This window comes from Triticum urartu, chromosome 5A (assembly GCF_056163025.1).
Source record: "Triticum urartu cultivar PI428250 chromosome 5A, HENAU_Tu73, whole genome shotgun sequence".
NCBI classification, from domain to species: Eukaryota; Viridiplantae; Streptophyta; class Magnoliopsida; order Poales; family Poaceae; genus Triticum; species Triticum urartu.
Window position 1 is genome coordinate 199,885,442 of NC_141877.1, and position 21,671 is coordinate 199,907,112.

Here is a 21,671-nt window from a genome sequence, read left to right on the forward strand (position 1 = left end):
GTCGTGAACCCAAAGTGGCACTAACTTACGGGGACAGGCATAGATGAAACAACATTGAACATGTCGGTCATCAGCGTGTGAATCCGGGCTGTAGCAACTGGGCTAACAAGACTGCGGGAAACCGGGCTGTAGCAGGCTAGCAGGACTCCGGAAGTCACCGCGTGACATTTACCTGAAGGGACAGACACAGGAACGAAGTGAATCACATGACGATCAGTCTAAGTGTTCCGGAGCAGTAGTACTGGGCTAGCAGGACTCCGGTAAACCGGGCTGTAGGAGACTACCAAGGCTCAGTGGAAGCACTAGACTACATTTCCCCATAAGAGAGGCTACCAACGATAAACAACTAGGTTGTCGGATCCCACACATACCAAGCATTTCAATCGTACACACAATATTCTCGATATGTGCAAATACAACAAGGCATCACAACAAGACTCTACGACTCAGAGTATTTATTCATTAGGCTCTGAGGAGCCGAGTATTACAAACATGGGTCTCATGACCCAACATACAGAGCATACAAGCAACAAGCACATGCAGAAGCTTAACTTGTCTGAGTGCAGACATCTACAAATGAAGAAGGCTGAGAAGCCTGACTATCTACCAGATCCTGTCGAGGGCACAAGATCGTAGCTGAGGTAACAAGCTAAACATCGAAGTCCTCGTGGAACTACTAGCGAGACTGAAGTCTCTCTGCAAAACACAAATTAAGCAAAGTTGAGTACAAATGTACCCAGCAAGACTTACATCAGAACTAACTACATATGCATCGGTATCAACAAAGGGGGTGGTGGAGTTTAAATGTAGCAAGCCATCTTTGACTGAGTGGCTAACCTGAACTATGACTGCAAGCAACTCTTTTGAGGTGGCACACACGAGTCCACATATTCACCATATCAATACACCATTATGGATCCGCTCCCGTCTCCCTAAGAGAAGGCCATCCATAGCACTCACGCTTATCTTGCGCATTTTAGACTATCCACTTTCACTTGCTATGAACTGTATAGGCAACCAAGTAGTCCTTTACCGTGGACGCGGATCTTCGAATAGATGATGTTAACCCTGCAGGGGTGTACTTCTTCACACATGCTCTCACCACTTACCGCCATTTACACGACATGTACTCGGCAACCTTCAAGCGGAAGCCCAACAAGGGTGTCGGCCACGGCCTACCTAAACACTCAAGTCTCTAGTCCAGGTTTATCGCTTATCCAGGTTCTATCCGCAGGGAGTCCAACTGAGGTTTCCACATATGGCCCCGAACGATGTGTACATGGTTCAGAGACACCAAACGGGCACCCGGCATACCCGGCCACGGTGTATCTACTGCATCATAGCCCACCCCTAGGGTCAGCGCTATGCACGGCCGCCAACACATATCCTATAAACACGAGAAAGTATTTGCAACTCCTGGACACAGGACTAGGGTGGTTAAGAATCCGAGAAGGTCAATTAAGGATCCCAATGCATGGTAGTAACTAATTCTTAACTCACACATACAGATTTCGATGCTTAAGGACGGTTCCAATGAAACAACCCACCCTGTACTCCTACATGGCCTCTCATCGATACCTTTACCAAACGTGTTCAATACACTTAGCTCACACACAGTAGGACATGTTCATAACTTTCGAATTCATCCCCGATGAATCAGACCTGACTCAACTCTAAGCAGTAGCGGGCATGACAAACAAGCATGAATGAGTAGGCACATCAGGGATCAAACAACTCCTACTCATGCTAGTGGGTTTCATCTATTTACTTTGGCAATGACAGGTCATGCAGTGGAAAAGGGGTTCAACTACCGCAGCATGTAACAGTTGAATCATTGTTGTCCTAATGTAGGAAAAGCGAGCAGGAGCGAGAGAGTGGGATTGTATCAGAATGAACAAGGGTTTTTTGCTTGCCTAGCACTTCTGAGGATGATATAGCTCTTCATCGGTGTCATTGAACTCATCATCAGAACATACGTCTACCGAGGGGGGACAACCACCGGCAAACACCGAGAGAACACAATCAATGCAATGCACAATATGATGCATGAATATGACATGGCAAAATGAGTGTGTTGTGCTAATGCATCATCAACGAGGGTGGTTTGAGCTCATTTGAATCAAAGATTCAAATACAAACTCAAGTTATGGGTTTATAAAGTGCATTAACATGTTTTGAGCTAAACAGCAAGTTTAAGTTGCTCTAACATGCATGAAACCAGTAAAGATGGGTAGATTGGATTTTTCTAATCATTTTCCATATATAACTTGTCTCATTTGGAGTTACGGTTAATTTTATATGATTTTTAGAAGTTTTGGACATTTTTTGAATTAAATAAATCATTTCTGATTTATTTAAAATCCCTGAAAACAATTACAGCGTCAGCACTTCATCATGCTGACCTCAGCAGGTCAACATCAGCGGTCTAGGTCAAACACGACCAGTGGCGTCCACTGGTCAGTGACACAGTGTTGTTCAATGTAAATGATGGGTGGGGCCGGGTCAACAGACACGTCAGCAAGTCAAATACTGACATGTGGGTCGGTCAACGTGTGACATGGCCAGGTCAAACTGACCTGTGGGGCCCGTGGGGGTTAGTTTAATCTAAACGCAAATAAAACCTTGGTTAGTTAGGGCGTGGGGCCCAGCTGTCATTGTCATAGGGTTAGACTAATAGCATAATTAGTACTAATCTAATCTGCCACGTCAGCGTCACCGGAACCTCACTAGCGGCGACCAAAATGACGGCGGCGCGGCTTGGAAACGTGCTACGGGCGGCGGCGTGGCTCCTTGAGGGTACCAGGGCATAGCCCTTGCGCCCGTGCATCCAGCGGAGGTAGTGGCTGGTCGCGGGGTGGACGGAGCTTGCCGGAGTGGAACCCGCGGCGGCTGCCGGAGCTTGGGGTTGGTGCGGGTTAGCACTAGGAAGCACGGGAGGGGGAGCTACTGGTGGCTACGGGCTCCTGGAGCTGCGCTGAGCACGGCAGTGTGCTTGGCTTCGAGCCACTATGGCTCTGGCCACGACGGCGACGAGGCACGGCGGCGGCGAGCTTCGGCCGTGGTGGAAGACGGAGCTAGGGGATGGGAACAGAGGGGGCGAGCAAAGGAGAAGCAGCAGGAGCTCACAGCGGATCCATAGGGATGGTTAGTGGGCTCGGGGACGCTCGGGGGGCGGCGAATCGACAACGACGATCTTTGGTGGCTGACGAGGGAAACAACGTCGATGGCGGCGTTGCAGCGCGTCCGGAGCCTCGTGGGTCGTCGAGGAGGTCGGGGACGTCGAGACGGAGCTTGCAGGCACGGCGAGGGGTCGAGGGGGAGGCTGTGGCCGCGGCTATAGGGAACGGTGGCGATGAACTCGCTCGGTGGAGCTCGGCGGAGAGGGATAGAGGAGGGGATGGACACGGGGAAGAGTGAGAGGGGCCGGGGGGTCGCGTGGCGACGTCCAGATGCGTCGGGGAGGGGGCAGGCAACCAGGGAGGAGCTGGCCTCCTCGGCCGCGCGCGTGCGAGCACGCAGCTGCTCCTACTGGCAGGAGGAAGGCGACAAGAGGCGCCAGGTGGGCTGGGCCAGTGAGCTGGGCCGGCTACAGGTAGGTGGCTAGGTAATTCTTCTCTCTCTCTCTTATTTCTTGTTTTCTATTATTCTGTGGACTTTAGGGCTTTATCAAAAATGCTAGGGCATTTCCAAAAATCATGAAACTAATCATGGCTACTGTTTAGAATATATCCAACAGCAAACATTTTAGTTTATGATTATTTGAGCATTTAAAATATTTTATTACATTTAAATGCCCAAATGCAAATAGAGTATGACTTAATTCAGAGCCCAAATATGTCATGGAAAAATGTGAATCACCTCTGGTTACTGTTTACAGCATTTTCCATAAATGATGAACATTTTTGAAAGCCATTTGGATTTACTGAAAATATTTTAGGTGGACCTAGTGAATTCCTTTGATGCTAGGGGTTTAGGCAATCCCCATTTCATGTTTCTTTCAAGATTAAACATGATGCACACATGAGGCTAGCCTAGTGCATTACCAGAAGCTAAGGATGTGACAACTCACCCCTACTAAACAAGAATCTCATCCCGAGATTCAAGTCTTGAGGTAAGAAGACAGAGGGACACAGGCTAACACATTCTTCACGATCCAGATGTCTTTCTCGAGGATGTTGATTTGATAAATCAAGTCGATCTTGACGTCTTTGCTTTCGAGATCTTCATCCAACACGAGGACAAAAGAGCGAGACATGTCTACATGGATGGATCATCCTAATGATCACAAGATCAACTCACGTAATGAGACGTAGAAACATCTCTCGAGCTGAGACATGAAACATACATCCAAAGGGATGGAGTGAAGCGTATGACGAAGGTTCACTAGGTAGTCAACAATTTCACACTTAAGAAGGTAGTGATTGGTTGTCAACATAGCGAGGAGTTGATTTTCCATGATACCATAACGAGACATCTTAGAGGGGGTGACTCATGGAATTATCCCTTAAGTGGCAAAAAGAATTACTTTTGATACAGAGATCATTGGAGCTTTCTATACCAGCCTAAGGCAATTTACAAGCGATCGTTTGACGGAGTTCGGGAGAGTGACACGCTCGGTCTATAATGGATGATGTGAACTACCTTGTTGAAGACTACGCAAGGGATGATTTTGCTTGCGTGCTCTCAAGAACATGAGCATTTCCATATTCATCAAGGTTCTACAAACATCCAAGTCAAGGATCCTGGCAACACATCTTACTTCCTTGACGAATAGTGATGGACAATGCAGATGCATGGAAAGACAACCCTTTCTCAGATTTCACCTTAGCGAAGCCAGGGGAACGAAATCTGGATGATCGACCGAGAGACATTTAACACTCCGCTTCTAATGATCTCCTTGATGTACTGGTTACCACGGTCATGCTTTAAAGCATCAACATAGCCATCAAGTAGTGGTTGGACTTCGGAATACAAAGGATCCATAAGGAACAACTTCTGGAGCAAATCCTATGAAATCCTTATGGGGAGGTGGCCAACTTCCTCAATCAAGATACTACAATAATAGGTCTTCCGGCTGGGTGTGTTGGCCACGACATCCACTTTACCGGTTACAGAGAGACCAATATTATAGTTCTTGGTGTGTGTTCCAACCATCATATCTGCTAGAGATTCAGATCTGGTTGGTGTCGGGATATTTCAGACTCATCAAGTCTAGAAAGAAAAATGAAAGTTTGCAACACAATTCGACGAGATGATGTTGCGAGATTCTCGGGGAAATGAACTACGGTAGTAAGCTCCAAAACATGAGCCAGTTCTGCTACAAGCATGTGAACACGCTGTCCTAGACAAGCATGGTCACCTGGTGGTCTCACAATGAAACACTACCGAGTTCAGGGGAAACCATCAAAAAGGATATCGAAGTCCTTGCGTAAGTCTAGCTCTTAAGAAGAAACTTCTTCTCCTTGGACAAATCAATCGGTGGCTTGGTGTGCGAGGGACACATATGGACTGGAGGAAGAGAGCCTATCAAACCATAGAATACTTCGCACATGCATTACTAACTTGGGATGATTCCAAAGGAAGCAAAACAAGCTTTCTCGAATCCACGGCGGCAACTTGCATCAGATGCACATGAATTAGAGGAAGTCACATCTTTCAACTGGACATAAGCTTCATGAACGGGACATGAGGGAAATGTTATAAAGTTTCCAACACTAGTATAATGTTCAAGATGAATCATCGGGGGAGACAAAATGCTGCTGATGGCTCAACAGCAACTCATCATAATTTCCATATCACTGGACTTCCACCATCATGTGAACACGGTGATAGCATTGGTCAGACCAAAAGATGTAATGGTGTATGCTCGAGGAATCAACCACGAGTAATACAACATTACGAACATCATTGGTTCTGATTTGACATGACAATAGCCCATACTCAAGTCAAAGTTTTGACAAGGCAATAGATCAAACAACTGATCACGAGGACCAATCGGTGGAGATATCATCTTCCTTCAACACATACACACAGAAGATATCCCTTAGAGATGAACTAAGTTAAGCAAAGCTTCTACCTTCCAACTCTCCAAGTTGTTGTCTAGCTCAACCAACTAGCTCAGGGATATCCAACACAGATTCTTGGAGAAGGGGTGATTTATAAGAAAACCAATTTGATCACGAACTCAACATGGCGGTCAGGGGACAACCAGGTAATACTTCCGAGAAGATCGTCGAAAAATCACAAACCACCGATATGTCACTAAGCTCGAGAACAATCTTGCTTCTCAGGGAAAGACGATATGATCAAATAAGCAAGGAATTCAATCCTAACTCCAAGATCGAAGAGTGCACCAGAAATAAGGACAAGGTAGCACGATCAATTCTAGAATAGTGATTCGATAACCAACACGCTAAGAATGATATTGATGTCCATAAACTAGCAAGCAACACGGTTGCTAGGAGTATTCCGGTTACAACAACACGGGACCGAGGAATGAATAATGATGGAGAGAAGTATCACTACATCAAGACTTCATAAGAGGAGGTGCAATTCTCATGACATTCCTGACATAAAGTGGGTAATACTTCAGGGTAGAACAGACCAAAAGCTTGATTGCATTTGATCCACGGAATACAACTGCTTTGACCCAATCCTAGAAATGGATGAGGTACTTGAGTTTGTTTCTCCTAGTCATTCCGGAATAGAATGGCTTGACGGACCACAAGAATAATAGGCATTGGTGAGCACAAATGCACGACATAATCTTGACTATCAACTGATACATGAGGGTCGGAATACAACCGAAGAGGGACAACTCAAAGGAACATAGCACTTTCTGAGTTGTGGATGCATAGATTAGTATGTTGAGCAAAGCTCAACATATTTCTTCCAGATAATCCATGCAGAAAGGTAGGACTGGAAGATTCACAATGCATAATGGAGAACTCCTCAAGAGAACTCTTGTTGTGATCTTTTGGTTCAAAGAACTTCTGCCATAAGCAGTTCATGGTATTTGGAAGAAGGAAATACCACGGACCTCGAGGACTATCCCAAGGTTACTAATAACCTAAAGGAACGAGCAAACACTATCAACATGAAATAAGTAGGGTGAATGTCGGGTTCAAAACCCAGGAATAGAATGCCTACTAACTAAATGGCATCATGGGATGCTTTCAAGAATGATGGCCAGAATCATCACACCAGGAACACAAAACATGGCTAGATTACTAGGTGACTCCCTAAAACACCTAGGGTCATAAAATAGCCCCAACGTATATACCGAGGCAATAAAGTACCTCAACGCACCAGTTAGTGTGCTTATTCTGACCAAAAAGGACATCGGGATCAGAAAGAAAGGATTTGCAAATGCATCAGACTATTTAGTAACCTGGGATGACTCGGACAGGATAACGGCTGTAAATGCTCAACAAGAATTGAGACATCCTGCAAAATGGTGACATAACCACTCAACAACATCATATCAAGGTTCTGAGGTCAGCTATGAACACACGGAAGTAGTGGAGAATGAACTGAGGCTTGAATCCATCAATCCTATAAGTCTCTATCACAGTAACTCGTCATCCTGATAGATAGATGAGAAGGCCTAGTTCTTAATCCCTGTAGAAGAGAAGAGGATGACTCAGATCAGAAGGGCATAAGGTAAAGGAGTAAAAAGAGCCTTATGTTCCCTTCCACAATCAATTCCCTTACATAACTAAAGCATTTCTAGACACAACTTCGATCGGTTTGGCTTGGTAAACCTACAGGCAGTCAGGCTATGATAACAAAGCTATCAGGACCCCGATCCTAAGTCACACAGATCTAGCATGTAACACTTCATATCACTTTGCGGCCGCACGCACGGTATTCCCACGGGTGCCACCTTACCTGGCCCGGGACCGTTTGCGCCTTCTGGCTCACGTATATGATAGTGTCGCTAGCATCCATATGACAGAGAACACGGGGCCGACATGGCTAGCCATGAACCCAAAGTGGCATTAAATTACGGGGACAGGCATACATGAAACAACATCGAACATGTTGGTCATCAGCGTGTCAATCCGGGCTATAGCAACTGGGCTAACAGGACTCCGGGAAACCGGGCTGTAGCAGGCTAGCAGGACTACGGAAGTCACCGCGTGACATTTCCCCGAAGGGACAGACACAGGAACGAAGTGAATCACATGCCGTCCAGTCTAAGTGTTCCGGAGCAGTAGTACTGGGCTAGCAGGACTCCGATAAACCGGTCTGTAGAGGACTACCAAGGCTCAGTGGAAGCACCAGACTACATTTCCCCATAAGAGAGGTTACCAAGGATAAACAACTAGGTTGTCGGATACCACACATACCAAGTATTTCAATCATACACACAATATGCTCGATATGTGCAAATACCACATGGCATCACAACAAGACTCTATGAATCAGAGTATTTATTCATTAGGCTCCGAGGAGCCGAGTATTACAAACATGGGTCTCATGACCCAACATAAAGAGCATACAAGCAACAAGCACATGCGGAAGCTTAACTTATCTGAGTACAAACATCTACGGATGAAGAAGGCTGAGAAGCCTGACTATCTACCAGATCCTGTCGAGGGCACAAGATCGTAGTTGAGGTAACAAGCTAAACGTCGAAGTACTCACGGAACTACTAGCGAGACTGAACACTCTCTGCAAAGCATAAATTAAGCAAATGTGAGTACAAATGTACCCAGCAAGACTTACATCAGAACTAACTACATATGAATCGGTATCAACAAAGGGGGTGGTGGAGTTTAACTGCAGCAAGCCAGCTTTGACTCAGTGGCTAACCTGAACTATGACTGCGAGCAACTCTTTTGAGGTGGCGCACACGAGTCCACATATTCACCATAGCAATACACCACTATGGATCCGCTCCCGTCTCCCTACGAGAAGGCCATCCATAGCACTCACGCTTATCTTGCGCATTTTAGAGTATCCACTTTCACTTGTCTATGAACTGTATAGGTAACCAAGTAGTCCTTTACTGCGGACGCAGCTATTCGAAGAGATGATGTTAACCCTGCAGGGGTGTACTTCTTCACACACGCTCTCACCACTTACCGCCGTTTACACGACATGTACTCGGCAACCTTCAAGCAGAAGCCCAACAAGGGTGTCGGCCATGACCTACCTAAACACTCAAGTCTCTAGTCCAGTTTTATCACCTATCCAGGTTGCATCAGCAGGGAGTCTGGCCGAGGTTTCCACATACGGCCCCGAACGATGTGTACAAGGTTCCGAGACACCAAACGGGCGCCCAGCATACCCGGCCACGGTGTATCTACCGCATCATAGCCCACCCCAAGGGTCAGCGCTACGCACGGCCGCCAACACATGTCCTATAAACACCAGAAACTAGTCGCAACTCCTGGATAGAGGACTAGGGGGGTTAAGAAGCCGAGAGGGTCAATTAAGGATCCCAATGCATGGCAGTAACTGATTCTTAAATCACACATACAGATCTCGGTGCTTAAGGATGGTTCTAATGAAACAACCCACCCTGTACTCCTACATGGCCTCTCATCAATACCTTTACCAAACGTGTTCAACACACTTAGCTCACACACAGTAGGACATGTTCACAACTTTCCAAATCATCCCCGATGAATCAGACCTGACTCAACTCTAAGCAGTAGCAGGCATGACAAACGGGCATGAATGAGTAGGCACATTAGGGCTCAAACAACTCCTACTCATGCTAGTGGGTTTCATTTATTTACTGTGGCAATGAAAGGTTATGCAAAGGAAAAGGGGTTCAACTACCGCAGCATGTAACAGTTGAATCGTTGTTGTCCTAATGGAGGAAAAGAGAGCAGGAGTGAGAGAGTGGGATTGTATCGGAATGAACAAGGTGGTTTTGCTTGCCTGGCACTTCTGAAGATGATATAGCTCTTGATCGGTGTCATCGAACTCATCATTAGAACATACGTCTACCGAGGGGGAACAACCACCGGCAAACACAAAGAGAACACAATCAATGCTATGCACAATATGACGCATGAATATGACATGGCAAATTGAGTGTGTTGGGCTAATGCATCTACACCCAGGGTGGTTTGAGCTCATTTGAATCAAAGATTCAAATATAAACTCAAGTTATGGGTTTATAAAGTGCATTAACATGGAGCTAAACAGAAAATTTAAGTTGCTCTAACATGCATGAAACCAGTATAGATGGATAGATTGGATTTTTCTGATCATTTTTCATATATAACTTGTCTCATTTGGAGTTACAGTTAATTTTATATGATTTTTAGAAGTTTTGGACATTTTCTGAATTATTTAAGATCCTAGAAAACAATTACAGCGTCAGCACTACGTCATGCTGACCTCAGCAGGTCAACAGCAGCGGTCTAGGTCAAACCTGACTAGTGGGGTCCATTGGTTAGTGACACAGTGCTGTTCAGTGTCAATGACGGGTGGGGCCGGGTCAACAGACACGTCACCAAGTCAATACTGACGTGTGGGGTCAGTCAACGTGTGACGTGGCCAGGTCAAACTGACATGTGGGGCCCGTGGGGGTTAGTTTAATCTAAACACAAATAAAACCTGGGTTAGTTAGGGCATGGGGCCTAGCTGTCATTGTCATAGGGTTAGACTAATAACATAATTAGTACTAATCTAATCTGCCACGTCAGCGTCACCGGAACCTCGCCGACGGCGACCAAAACGACAGCGACACAGATTGGAAACGTGCTACGGGTGGCGGTTTGGCTCCTTGAGGGTACCAGGGCATAGCCCTTGCGCCCGTGCATCCAGCGGAGGTAGTGGCAGGACGCGGCGTGGACGGAGCTAGCTGGAGTGGAGCCCATGGTGGCTGCCGGAGCTCGGGGTTTGTGCGGGTTAGCGCTAGGAAGCATGGGAGGGGGAGCTACTGGTGGCTACGAGCTCCTGGATCTACGCTGAGCACGACAGTGTGCTCGGCTTCGAGCCACTGTGGCTCTGGCCACGACAGCGACGAGGCACGGTGGCGGTGAGCTTTGGCCATGGTGGAAGAAGGAGCTAGGGGACGGGAACGGAGGGGGCGAGCAAAGGAGAAGCAGCAGGAGCTCACAGCGGATCCATAGGGATGGTTAGCGGGTCAGGGACGCTCGGGAGGCGGTGAATCAGCAGCGACGATCTTTGGTGGCCGACGAGGGAAACGGCGGCGGTGGCGGTGTTGCGGCGCCTCCGGGGCCTCGTGGGTCCTCGAGAAGGTCCGGGACGTCGAGACGGAGCTCGCAGGCACGGCGAGGGGTCGAGGGGGAGGCGGTGGCCGCGGCTATAGGGAACGGCGACGACGAAATCGCTCGGTTGAGCTCGGCAGAGAGGGATAGAGGAGGGGATGGACACGAGGAAGAGTGAGAGGGGCCAGGGGGTCACGTGGCAACGTCCAGACGCGTCGGGGACGGGGCAGGCAGGGAGGAGCTGGCCTCCTTGGCCGCATGCGTGCGAGCATGCAGATGCTCCTACTAGCAGGAGGAAGGCGACAGGAGGCGCCAGGTGGGTTGGGCCAGTGAGCTGGGCCGGCTACAGGTAGGTGGCTAGGTAATTCTTCTCTCTCTCTCGCGCGCGCGCGCTCATTTCTTGTTTTCTATTATTCTGTGGACTTTAGGGCTTTATTAAAAATTCCAGGGCATTTACAAAAATCATGAAACTAATCATGGCTACTGTTTAGAATATATCCAATAGTAAACATTTTAGTTTATGATTATTTAAGCATTTAAAATATTTTATAGCATTTAAATGCCCAAATGCAAATAGAGTATGACTTAATTCAGAGCCCAAATATGTCATGGAAAAATGTGCATCACCTCTGGTTACTGTTTATAGCATTTTCCATAAATGATGAACATTTTTGAAAGCCATTTGGATTTACTGAAAATATTTTAGGTGGACCTAGTGAATTCCTTTGATGCTAGGGGTTTAGGCAATCCCCATTTCAAGTTTCATTCAAGATTAAACATGTCGCACACATGAGGCTAGCCTAGTGCATTACCAGAAGCTAGGGATGTGACACTCTAATTATGTGATCCCGTTAATCAAATGACAACTCATGTCTATGGTTAGGAAACATAACCATCATTGATTCAACGAGCTAGTCAAGTAGAGGCAAACTGGTGACACTTTGTGTGTCTATGTATTCACACATGTACTAAGTTTCTGGTTAATACAATTCTAGCATGAATAATAAACATTTATCATGATATAAGGAAATATAAATAACAACTTTATTATTGCCTCTAGGGCATATTTCCTTCAGTCTCCCACTTGCACTAGAGTCAATAATCTAGATTATACAGTAATGATTCTAACACCCATGGAGTCTTGGTGCTGATCATGTTTTGCTCGTGAGAGAGGCTTAGTCAACGGGTCTGCAACATTCAGATCCGTATGTATCTTGCAAATCTCTATGTGTCCCTCCTTGACTTGATCGTGGATGTAATTGAAGCGTCTCTTGATGTGTTTGGTTCTTTTGTGAAATCTTGATTCCTTTGCCAAGGCAATTGCACCAGTATTGTCACAAAAGATTTTCATTGGACCCGATGCACTAGGTATGACACCTAAATTGGATATGAACTCTTTCATCCAGACTCCTTCATTTGTTGCTTCCGAAGTAGCTATGTACTCCGCTTCACACGTAGATCCCGCCATGACACTTTGCTTAGAACTGCACCAACTGACAGCTCCACCGTTCAATAAAAACACGTCTCCGGTTTGTGACTTAGAGTCATCCAGATCAGTGTCAAAGCTTGCATTGACGTAACCATTTACGATGAGATCTTTGTCACCACCATAAACGAGAAACATATCCTTAGTCCTTTTAGGTATTTCAGGATGTTCTTGACCGCTTTCTAGTGATCCACTCCTTGATTACTTTGGTACCTCCCTGCTAAACTAATAGAAAGGCACACATCAGGTCTGGTACACAACATTGCATACATGATAGAGCCTATGGCTGAAGCATAGGGAACATATTTCGTTTTCTCTCTATCTTCTGCAGTGGTCGGGCATTGAGTCTGACTCAACTTCACACCTTGTAACACAGGCAAGAACCCTTTCTTTGCTTCATCCATTTTGAACTTATTCAAAACTTTATCAAGGTATGTGCTTTGTGAAAGTCCAATTAAGCCTCTTGATCTATCTCTATATATCTTGATGCCCAATATATAAGCAGCTTCACCGAGGTCTTTCATTGAAAAACTCTTATTGAAGTATCCTTTTATGCTATCGAGAAATTCTACATCATTTCCAATCAACAATATGTCATCCACATATAATATTAGAAATGCTACAGAGCTCCCACTCACTTTCTTGAAAATACAGTCTTCTCCAAAAGTCTTTATAAAACCATAAGCTTTGATCACACTATCAAAACGTTTATTCCAACTCCGAGATGCTTGCACCAGTCCATAGATGGATCGCTGGAGCTTGCACACTTTTTTAGCTCCCTTTGGATCGATGAAACCTTCGGGTTGCATCATATACAACTCTTCTTCCAAAATCCATTTAGGAACGCAGTCTTTACATCCATTTACCAAATTTCATAATCATAAAATGCGGCAATTGCTAACATGATTCAGACGGGCTTAAGCATTGTTGCGGGTGAGAAAGTCTCATCGTAGTCAACTCCTTGAACTTGTCAAAAACCTTTCGCAACAAGTCGAGCTTTGTAGAAAGTAACATTACCTTCAGCGTCAGTATTCTTCTTGAAGATCCATTTATTATCGATGGCTTGCTGATCATCGGGCAAGTCAACCAAAGTCCACACTTTGTTCTTATACATGGATTCCATCTCAGATTTCATGGCCTCAAGCCATTTTGCAGAATCTGGGCTCATCATCGCTTCATCATAGTTCGTAGGTTCGTCATGGTCAAGTAACATGACTTCCAGAACAGGATTACCGTACCACTCTGGTGCGGATCTTACTCTTGTTGACCTACGAGGTTTGGTAGTAACTTGATCTGAAGTTACGTGATCTTCATCATTAGCTTCCTCACTAATTGGTGTAGGAGTCACAGGAATATATTCATGTGATGAACTACTTTCCAATAAGGGAGCAGGTACAGTTACCTCATCAAGTTCTACTTTCCTCCCACTCACTTCTTTCGAGAGAAACTCCTTCTCTAGAAAGGATTCGTTCTTAGCAACAAATGTCTTACCTTCGGATCTGTGATAGAAGAAGTACCCAACAGTCTCCTTTGGGTATCCTATGAAGACACATTTGTCCGATTTCGGTTCGAGCTTACCAGGTTGAAGCTTTTTCACATAAGCATCGCAGCCCAAAACTTTAAGAAACGAAAACTTTGGTTTCTTGCCAAACCACAGTTCATAAGGCGTCGTCTCAACGGATTTATATGGTGCCCTATTTAACATGAATGCATCAGTATCTAAGGCATAACCCCAAAATGATAGCGGTAAATCAGTAAGAGACATCATAGATCGTACCATATCTAGTAAAGTACGATTACAACATTCAGACACACCATTACGCTGTGGTGTTCTGGGTGGCGTGAGTTGCGAAACTATTCCGCGTTGTTTCAAATGAATACCAAACTCGTAACTCAAATATTCTCCTCCATGATCAGATCATAGAAACTTTATTTTCTTGCTACGATGAATTTCCACTTCACTCTGAAATTCTTTGAACTTTTCAAATGTTTCAGACTTATGTTTCATTAAGTAGATATACCCATATCTTCTCAAATCATCTGTGAAGGTGAGAAAATAAGTATACCCACCGCGAGCCTCAATATTCATTGGACCACATACATCAGTATGTGTGATTTCCAACAAATCTGTTGATTGCTCCATTGTTCCGGAGAACGGTGTTTTAGTCATCTTGCCCATGACACATGGTTCGCAAGTACCAAGGGGTCCATAATCAAGTGCTTCCAAAAGTCCATCAGAATGGAGTTTCTTCATGCGCTTTACACCAATATGACCTAAATGGCAGTGCCACAAATAAGTTGCACTATCATTATCAACTCTACATCTTTTAGCTTCAATATTATGCAGATGTGTATCACTACTATCGAGAGTCATCAAAAATAGACCACTCTTCAAGGGTGCAAGATCATAAAAGATATTACTCATATAAATAGAACAACCATTATTCTCAGATTTAAATGAATAACTGTCTCGCATTAAAAAAGATCCAGATATAATGTTCATGCTCAAGGCTCGCACCAAATAACAATTATTCAGGTCTAAAATTAATCCTGAAGGTAGATGTAGAGGTAGCGTGCCGACCACGATCACATCGACTTTGGAACCATTTCCCATGTGCATCGTCACCTCGTCCTTAGCCAATCTTCGCTTAATCCGTAGTCCCTGTTTCGAGTTGCAAATATTAGCAACAGAACCAGTATCAAATACCTAGGTGGTACTGTGAGCATTAGTAAGGTACACATCAATAACATGTATATCACATATACCTTTGTTCACCTTGCCATCCTTCTTATCCACCAAATACTTGGGGCAGTTCTGCTTCTAGTGACAAGTCCCTTTGCAGTAGAAGCACTCAGTCTCTGGCTTAGGTCCAGACTTGGGCTTCTTCACTTGAGCAACAACTCGCTTGACATTCTTCTTGAAGTTCCCCTTCTTCCTTGACCCTTTTTCTTGAAACTGGTGGTCTTGTTGACCATCAACACTTGATGCCCCTTCTTGATTTCTACCTCTGTAACATTTAGCATCGCAAAATCTCGGGAATTGTCTTATCCATCACTTGCATATTATAGTTCATCACAGAGCTCTTGTAGCTTGGTGGCAGTCATTGAAGAATTCTGTCAATGACACTATCATCCGGAAGATTAACTCCCAGTTGAATCAAGTGATTGTTATACCCAGACATTTTGAGTATATGCTCACTGACAGAACTATTCTCCTCCATATTGCAGCTATAGAACTTATTGGAGACTTCATCTCTCTCAATCCGGGCATTTTCTTGAAATATTAACTTCAACTCATGGAACATCTCATATGCTCCATGACGTTCAAAACATCGTTGAAGTCCCGGTTCTAAGCCGTAAAGCATGGCACACTAAACTATCAAGTAGTCACCAGCTTTTCTCTGATACCACTTTTGGGTAATGTAGTAATTTCAAAATAATTCTTACGCACACGCAAGATCATGGTGATGCATAGCAACGAGAGGGGAGAGTGTCATCCACGTACCCTCATAGACCATAAGTGGAAGCGTTATGAGAACGCGGTTGATGTAGTCGTACGTCTTCATGATCCGACTGATCCAAGTATCGAACGTACGGCACCTCCGAGTTCAAAACACGTTCAGCTCGCTGACATCCCACGATCTCTGATCTAGCAGAGCTTCGAGGGAGAGTTCCATTAACACGACGGTGTGCTGATCGTGATGGTGATGCTACTGACGCAGGGCTTCGCCAAAGCACCGCTATGATATGACCAAGGTGGATATTGGTGGAGGGGGGACACCGCACACGGCTAAAGGATCAACTGATCAACTTGTGAGTCTATGGGGTGCTCCCCTCCCCGGTATATAAAGGAGTGGAGGAGGGGGAGAGGCCGACCCTCCTAGGCGCGCCCCAAGGGGGGTCCTACTCCCACCGGGAGTAGGACTCCAACCCTTCCAAGAGTAGGAGTAGGAGAGAGGGAAGGAGGAGAGAGGGGGAAGGAAAGGGGGGCGTCGCCCCCTCCATGTCCAATTCGGACTAGAGGGAGAGGGGCGCGAGGCCTGCCCTGGCTGCCCCTCCTCTTCTCCACTAAGGACCAATAGGCCCATTACACTTCCCGGGGGGGCTCGGGTAACCCCGCGGTACCCCGGTATTTGTCCGAACATGCCCGGAACACTTCCGAAGTCCAAAGATAGTCATCCAATATATCGATCTTTATGTCTCGACAATTTCGAGACTGCTCGTCATATCTGTGATCATATACGGGACTCCAAACTACCTTCGGTACATCAAAACACATAAACTCACAATATCGATCGTCACCGAACGTTAAGCGTGCGGACCCTACGGGTTCGAGAAATATGTAGACATGACCGAGACTCGTCTCTGGTCAATAACCAATAGCGGAAGCTGGATGCTCATATTTGCTCCTACATATTCTACGAAGATCTTTATCGGTTAAACCGCATAACAAGATACGTTGTTCCCTTTGTCATCGGTATGTTACTTTCCCGAGATTCGATCGTCCGTATCCTCATACCTAGTTCAATCTCGTTACCGGCAAGTCTGTTTAGTCGTTCCGTAATACATCATCCCGCAACTAACTCATTAGTTACAATGCTTGCAAGGCTTATAGTGATGTGAATTACCAAGAGGGCCCAGAGATACCTCTCCAACAATTGGTGTGACAAATCCTAATCTCGATCTATGCCAACTCAACAAGTACCATCGGAGACACCTGTAGAGCACCTTTATAATCACCCAGTTACGTTGTGATCACTACAAAAAAAGACACATCCGTGACATTTTGGGCTGAACGAAAAAAAATTTGTCATACGTATGACACTTCTATGACGATAATTGTGACAAAACCCGGTATCATCATAGATGTGGTGGGCTCCTACTTCTATGACAAAAAATCATGACAGAAAATTGGCTTTTCGTCCTGGGCGGGCCGGAGACGCAGCTGCATGACAATCTTTGGGCCGTCCATGACGGAAAAAACCGTGGTAGAAGCGAGGGGGAGGAAAATTTCGGGGAGTTCCCGGTTACGGTGGGAGGTCGGGGTCCGAGTGATGCGCGTTTCTCTCATACATATACGCGCGTGTGTGTTAGGAGTTGTCTCTAACTGAACCCGAGCGAGGCATTGGGCTCTAACTGAACCCGAGCGATTGCACTGCAGGCTACATGTTACTAAACCCGAGCGATCGATCGATGGCTGTTAAATGAACCCGATCGAGCGATTCCTTCGCTACTGCTGCTAACTGAAGCCGATCGATGGGATGAACAGTGAGTGTTGCGGGGGGTTTGTATGAATAGTGAGCGGTGGCATTGCCTCTGGATGAACAAGACCCCGTGGTGTGGTGGAGGGCTGGATAAACAGGAGATGGTAGAGCAGTGCCCGTGGAGGGGTGGATGAACAGGACTCCGTGGTGTGGAGGGCTTGATGAACAGTAGACGGTGGAGGGGTGGTTGAACAGGACCCCGTGGTGTGGAGGGCTGGATGAACAGTAGACGATGGAGGGGTGCCTGTGGAGGGGTGGTTGAATAGGACCCCGTGGTGTGGAGGGCTGGATGAACAGTAGACGGTGGAGGGGTGGTTGAACAGTAGCCTGTGGAGTTGCGCGCGGTGGAGGCTGGATAAACAGGAGCCCATGGAGGCTGGATGAACAGGAGCCCGTGGAGGCTGGAGGAGGTCGACGGTGGAGATTAACAGTATCCCGTGGAGTCGCGTTTTGTGGTACGCCGCACCCCTCCCGATGAACAGGACCCCCGTTTCAACCGTAGCGCTCCAACACAAGTCCGTTTCGTCCGTTTTGTGGTACGCCACACCCCTCCCGATCAACAGGACACCCGTTTCGACCGTAGGTGGTCCGTTTCCTCCGTTTCGCGGTACGCCAGACCCCTCCCAATGAACAGGATCCCGTTTCGAACATGGCCGGTCGAACACAAGGCCATTTCCTCCGTTCTGCGGTACGCCAGGCCTCGTTTCCTGTTCCGTCAAAGCCCTCCCGATGAACACGACGCATTCCGTTGCCTCCCCATGAACACGACGCATTCCGTTGCCTCCCCATGAACACGACGCATTCCGTTGCCTCCCCATGAACACGACGACGACGCTGTTTCTCCGTTCCGACCTAGCCATGTACACGAACCCTGGCCGTACGTATGCACGAGTAGGCGTTCGAGACCCCGCCCGTATGTACACATACTTGGCCGTATTTTCTTTCTTGCACCCTGGCCAATGTACGTACGTGTAAATGCTACATGCGTGCCTCTACTACGACACGTGCGCGCCTCTACATCGACCAGTATGTACGTACACGTTCGCGGCCAGAATGACAACACTACGTACGCTTCGACCAGGTGGGTCCCGACTGTCACGCACTTCCTTGCTTGTGAAGATGTAGCTGGTCGGTCCCAGCAGTCAGGGGGCGAATCTTTTTTTTGCGTTTGAAGATGTAGCTGGTGGGTCCCAGTAGTCAGGGGGAAACGTTTTTTTGCGAAATACAGTGGCCCATCCGGTGGGACCCAGTTGTCAGGTGGAGGAATCATTATTTTCCGCGTAATAAGGAGGCACTTCCTTGCTGCGGCCATGGACCCAACTGTCAGCCTCTCCACATACAGTCCACATCCGATGGAAGTCGTTCCTTGACCACGTTGACCATGCCGCGCCGAGAGCACCAGGGCGGTGGATGACGGCGAGGCCTAGGAAGGGGATGACACGGAGGCAGGGAAGATTCGGCAGTTGTTTCCCACACGGAGGGGAGTACGACTGTATGAGGTTTTACTGGTTCGTCTGCTGTCGCCGGAGAATAACAGCAGGTGTGGGTGAGTAGAGGGATGGCTAGGCCAGCGATGGGAGTACGGTCGGGCGGTGAGGCCTGCGCGGCAGCACAGCCGACCGCGACAAGGAGGGAGCAGGCAGTCCCGCCGGCGCTTGTTTGAGCGGCTGGAGCAGGAAGAGCAGAGATTGAAGAAGCACGACGGCCGTTGGATGGACATCCAACAGTCAGTGATTGTGCATCAACCTTTTTTTAGGAAAGCCTCAAATTTGTGGAAAACAGCATACAACCCATCTGCCATTATTTCTAATAATTTATAGCCCATTTGCTAATTCTTAAGGTTTTTTTGGAGCCCATATTCTTTTTGTTAGCATTACAGCCCATATTGTGGCAATGGTTAAAAAATTATATGAAATTTTGCATATTTCGGTGCGGTCCAAACTATTTTTAATCCCGAAATTTCGACTCACATTCAAACTGATTTTAAAAATAAATGTATATCAATATAAAATCCAACAAATTCTCCACGCATAAAAATTAATGTAATTTAAAATCTTGAAATGAAAAAAAAGATATTTGAAACTAATTGCCGGTTTGATGTGTTTTAAAAATGTACAAACCATTTCTCATTACTGATGAGCCATTTTCTCGGCCAGCCGAATGAAAGATCTCCTCGTCTTGAAAGATTTGCAGCCCAACAGGCCTGACAAAGCGACTTACTTGGCAAATCACCAAAAAATTGGGATGTGGCTGTGGACCCAGCTGTCAGCCTCTGCACGTACCGTACTCTTCCGATGGAAGTCGTTCCTTGACCATGTTGACCACGCCATGCGGAGAGCACCACGGCGGTGGACGACGGCGAGGCCTAGGAAGGGGACGACGCGGTAGTGGAAGCCCGCGCAGAGAGGACTACGAGGGTTCACTAGTTCGGCTGCGGTGTGAGGCTGCCATCGCCGCAGGGCCTAGCCAGCGGTGGGAATAGTATGGGCGGTGAGGCCTCTGCGGCAGCACAGCTGGCCACGGGAGGCTGGAGCATGCGGCACGACCGGCGCTGGTTTGGGCGGCTGGAGCAAGAAGACTAGAGGTTCAAGAAGCACTACGGTCGTTGGATGGACATCGTATGGTCACTGGAGCTAGAATCGTTCATATTGACTAAGTTGACAAAGCCCTTCATCCCCATCAACTTAGTAGGCCCACAAGTCAGCCTACCAGCAAGGTGGGTCCCAGCTAGCCGGGGGAGTATTCATTTTTTCGTGCGTAATAAGGAGGCACTTCTGGTGGGTCCGAGATGACAGCGGGGGGAACGTTTTTTTCGCGAAATACGGTCGCCCGTCCGGTGGGTCCCAGCAGTCAGGGGAAACAATTTTTTTCACAAAATACTAGTGGCACCTCCGGTGGGTCCCCGCTGTCAGGTGGAGGAATAATTATTTTCCGTGTAATAAGGAGGCACTTCCTTGCTGCTGCCGTGGACCCAGCTGTCAGCCTCTCCACGTATAGTACTCTTCCCATGGAAGTCGGTCGTTTACCACATTGACCACGCCGTGCCGAGAGCACCAGGGCGGTGGACGACGACGAGGACTAGGAAGGGGACGACTCGGAGCCGGGGAAGATGCAACAGTGGATACCAACGCGAAGAGGAGTACGAGGGTTCACTAGTTTGGCTGCGGTGTGAGGCTGCTGTCGCCGCAGAATAACAGGGGGTGTGGGTGAGTAGAGGGATGGCCTGGCCAGCGGTGGGAGTAGTAGGGGGCGGTGAGGCCTCCATGGCATCACAGCCGGCCACGGGAGGCAGGAGCACGTGGCACGACCGACGCTGGTTTGGGCGGCTAGAGCAACAAGACCAGAGGTTGAAGAAGCACTACGGCCATTGGATGAACATCGTACAGTAACATGAGCTAGAATCGTTCATATTGACTAAGGTGGCATTTGGTTTATCGGCTATCCCTCGGTTGGACAGGGATAGCCAATTTTCTGAGGGATGCCATCCATTTGGTTTAGTGGGATGAAAAGATAGGGATAGCCAAGATGCTGAGAATATTCCTCAAAAAACCGGTTGGAAAGAGCCGGCAAAATATGACGGATGAGGGCAGCTATGCTCGTGTTGCAAGCGAATCTTTCTTTTATTCTGTTAGCTCTCCCAAACGAAAAGCATATTCTCAGGGCTTGGCGGCGGCGCCGGCTCCGGCCGGAGAAACGCAGTGAGCACGGGCCTTGCCCTTCCTCTCC